The 4,464-nt window shown below is 45.5% G+C and overlaps 1 non-coding gene across 1 annotated transcript; it reads left to right on the top strand.

Moving 5' to 3' along the window:
* Positions 1 to 4,016: 4,016 nt before the first annotated feature.
* Positions 4,017 to 4,123, top strand: LOC132712075 (U6 spliceosomal RNA). Its single transcript, XR_009622789.2, has one exon. It is a non-coding gene; the product is annotated as a U6 spliceosomal RNA (small nuclear RNA).
* Positions 4,124 to 4,464: the final 341 nt, after the last annotated feature.

The raw sequence follows: 4,464 nt of genomic DNA, 5'->3' as shown, positions 1-4,464 counted from the left end.
CAGGCTGAAAATATAGGCCCCACACATATATGTACACGCTGCACTTTATATGTGGGCATTGTGCAAAAGAAGGAGCTGAGCTGAGAAACAACCCATTCAAGGGTACCGAAGTGTTAGTACCACTTTATACTATATTGGTAAGACTGTACTTGGAATGCTGCACCCAGCTCTGGTTACCGAGAATATGAAAAACAGATATTGAGACTCTAGAGCACGAGTGTCAAACTCAAGACTGGGGGGCTGGATCCGACTAGCGGGATACTTAGATCTGGCCCATGGGGCTGCCCTGGAAACAGCGACGGACTGGCCCGTGGTCCTTCTGTCAGTGAAAACAGAACTGGGAAGGACCACAGGTGGCCCTCCTGAGCTCTGTTTTTGCCGGCAGATAGTTGCAGGAGGCCATTGAAGCCGAAAACGGAACTTGCAAATGGCTCTCCCAAGCTCCGTTTTCACTGGCAGAGGGTGAAGGAGGCCATCGCAGCCGAAACGGAGCTCAGGAGCCCGTTTTTGCTGGCAAAGCACTCGAGCCACCACAGGTGCCTCCAACATGAGTGATGTTGAGTTGGCCACACCTGCTCTGGCCATTCCCACTCTGGCCCCTGAAGTCAAACCCAATCCTGATGTAGCCCTCAATGAAATTTAGTTTGACACCCCTGCTCTAGAGAAGAACAAAAAAGATGGCTAGGAAGATGGAGACTATATATTTTTGATGAAAGGTTGTGGGAACTGGGTGTGTCCAGTCTAATGAGGAGAAGGACAAGGGATGACATGATAGCATAACTTTTGATATCTGAGGGGCAGCCATAAAGAAGAGGAGGTCAATTTATTCTCCAAAGCAGGACAAGAAGCAATGAATGGAGACTCACCAAGGAAAGAAGCAACCTAGAACTAAGGAGAAACTTCTCAACAGTGAGGACAATTAACCAGTGGAACAGCTGGCCTTCAGAAGTTGTCAGTGCTCTAACACTGGAAGTTTTCAGGAAGAGATTGGACAACCATTTGTCAAGAATGGTAAAGGATTTTCCTGCCTGAGCTGGGGTTTGGAAGAGAAGACCAACACGTCCTAGGCTGCATTAACAGAGGGATGGAATTTATTTATTTTTATTTTATTTTATTAAATCTATATACCGCCCTACTCCCGAAGGACTCAGGGCAGTGAACAGCCAAAAAATAAAACACATAGATTACAAAATTTAAAAAGAACAATATAAAACCACATTAAATAAATTTGGCTCGGAACAAATTAAAACACCCCCAATACTTAAAACAGATTTAAAATTTACAATTTAAAAAGTTAAAAGGGAGAAGTTAGGCCAGGCCGGCCTATTGAAATAAAAAGGTCTTGAGGGTGCGGCGGAAGGTGCGTAGATCCGGGATCCTCCGTATCTCCGGGGGGAGCTCATTCCAAATAGTAGGTGCCCCCACAGAGAAGGCTCTCCCCCTAGGGGCCGCCAGTCGACACTGTTTGGCTGATGGCACCCGGAGGAGCCCCTCTCTATGAGAGCGTACTGGCCAGTGAAAGGCTACTGGTGGCAGCAGACAGTCCCATAAATATCCAGGTCCTAAGCCATGGAGCGTTCTAAAGGTGGTAACCAAAACCTTGAAGGGCACCCGGAAGATCACCGGGAGCCAGTGCAGCTCGTGCAGGAGAGGTGTTACATGGGAACTCCACGTCGCTCCCATAACCACCCGCGCGGCCACACTCTGTGCCAGTTGGAGCCTCCGAGTGCACCTCAAGGGGAGCCCCATGTAGAGAGCGTTACAGTAGTCCAGGCGGGAAGTGACAAGGGCATGAGTGACCGTGCGTAAGGAGTCCCGATCTAGAAAGGGACGCAACTGGCGGATCAGGTGAACCTGATGAAAAGTCCTCCCAGTCACAGCCGTCAAGTGCTCTTCTAAAGACAGCCGTGAATCCAGGAGGACACCCAAGTTGCGAGCCCTCTCCGTGGGGGCCAACGACTCGCCCCCAATAATCAGTGATGGCACCAACTGACTATATCAGGGCGCCGGAAATCACAGCCACTCAGTCTTGGATGGGTTGAGCCTGAGTCTGTTTCTCCCCATCCAGATCTGCACGGCCTCCAGGCACCAGTACATCACTTCAAGGGCATCATTGGGGTGGTCCGGGGTGGAGATGTATAGCTGAGTGTCATTAGCGTACTGATGGTACTTCACCCGGATACCACGGATGATCTCACCCAGTGGCTTTACATAAATGTTGAACAGAAGGGGCGAGAGGTCCAACCCCTGTGGCACCCCACATATAAGGCGCCTCGGGGTCGACCTCTGCCCCCCTGTCAACACAGACTGTGACCGGTCGGAGAGAAAGGAGGAGAACCACCGCAATACAGTGCCCCCCACCCCCAACTCTTCCAACCGGTGCAGCATGATACCATGGTCGATGGTATCAAAAGCCGCTGAGAGATCTAATAGGACCAGGACAGAGGAGCACCCCCTGTCCCGAGCCCTCCAGAGATCATCAACCAACGCGACCAATGCCGTTTCCATGCTGTACCCAGGCCTGAAACCCAACTGGAACGGATCCAGATAAACTTGATTTGATAAATCAAGATCAAATGGAGCGTTTTGGTCACCACGATGTCAAAAAGATGGTGAGACTCTAGAAAGAGTACAGAGAAGAGCAACAAAGATGATGAGGGGACTGGAGGCTAAAACATACAAAGAACGGTTGCAGGAACTGGGTATGTCTAGTTTAATGGGGGGGAGGACTAATGGAGACATGATAGCAGTGATCCAATATCTCAGAGGCTACCACAAAAAGAGGGAGTCAAGCAATTTTCCAAAGCATCTGAAGGCAGGACAAGAAAAAATGGGTGGAAACTAATCAAGGACAGAAGCAACCTGGAATTAAGGAGAAACTGCCTAACAGTGAGGACAATTAACTAGTGGAACAGCTTGACTCCAGAACTTGTGGTGCTTCATCATTGGAAATTTTTAAGAAGAGACTGGACAGCCACTTGTCTGAAATAGTATAAGGCTGGATTAGAAGACCTCCAAGGTTCCCTCCAACTCTATTCTGATTAGATTCTGATTTATTGAAATTGTCAGGGTTCCAAGTAACAATCCCAATGAAAGAAGACTCCGAGGCTTGAAGTTCCTCAAAGTTCCATTTTATTATTATTATTATTATTATTATTATTATTATTATTATTATTATTATTATTATTATTATTATTATTATTATTATTATTATTATTATTATTATTATTTATTTGATTTCTATACCGCCCTGCTCCCGAAGGACTCAGGGCGGTGCACAGCCAAACAATAAAACACATACATACAAAATTTAAAAGTAGAATTAAAATCAAATTAAATAGTTTTGGCTCAGACAAATTAAAACCCTGAACTATTTAAAACCAATTTAAAATTTGAATATATAAAATACTAAAAGATATTAAAAAATTAAAAATCTTTTATAAAAGAGGGAGAAAATTAGGCCAGGCCCGCCTGGTGAAATAATAAGGTCTTTAGAGCGCGGCAGAAGGTGTGCAGATCCGGGATCCTCCGTATCTCCGGGGGGAGCTCGTTCCAGATAGTAGATAGTATTAGAGATATCATATTGGCACATCTGGGAAAACCCGAATCTGAAAGCTTCCAAGTTTTCCCCACCCAACAGAAAATCCAAGTCCCTGTCCAGCAGCCACATGTCCATCACAGGGTCCAATCAATGCACCGTCCCAACTGGAGAGGCCTCCCAGTTCCAACCCTCCAGGTGAAGGGCAAGATGTCCTTGACTCTCTGAGAAAAGAACGTTATTGTGACTATATATCACCCATGCGCCATACAATCCCCACTCCCAGTTTCCCACAGTAGGAAATGTGGCAGGCCTGAAGGCCCAGTGCAAAAGATAGCTTCCAGGCCTGACAGAAACTGAGAAATAGTGAGCTAGGATAATTTGGGTCCCAACTAAAAATGGAGTAGCATCAAAGTCTTCTCAATTCTTGACCACAATTTTATAGGTCGTCCTCAACCTTCAACAATAACGAAGACCAGTGCTCGCTTCGGCAGCACATATACTAAAATTGGAACGATACAGAGAACATTAGCATGGCCCCTGCGCAAGGATGACACGCAAATTCGTGAAGGGTTCCATATTTTTTTGGTGGGTGATGCAGAACATTCTGAAAAAAAGGTTGAAATTTACTCCTCAATTGTTTCTACTGGGTATAACGATGGATTGTACAGTATTAGAGACTAAATTGATTTTGAACTTAATATCAGCAGCTAGGCTGTTGGTAGCGCAATACTGGAAGAAGGACTTTTTGCCTACTATTGAAGAGTGGATACTGAAAGTAACGAACTTAGCAGAAATGGTGAAAATCTCAGCGTATTTGAAGGACTATACACAAGAAAGATACGTATCGGAATGGAGAAGATGGATTGATTATATTCAAAATAAGTATCAGACAAGAAAATATCAAATAGCTTATGAATGAATGT

This window comes from Pantherophis guttatus, chromosome 2 (genome assembly GCF_059756535.1).
Source record: "Pantherophis guttatus breed Tessera chromosome 2, ASM5975653v1, whole genome shotgun sequence".
Classification (NCBI taxonomy): domain Eukaryota; kingdom Metazoa; phylum Chordata; class Lepidosauria; order Squamata; family Colubridae; genus Pantherophis; species Pantherophis guttatus.
The sequence above is the reverse complement of the archived record's forward strand: the minus strand, read 5'-3'. Positions and strand labels throughout refer to the sequence as shown.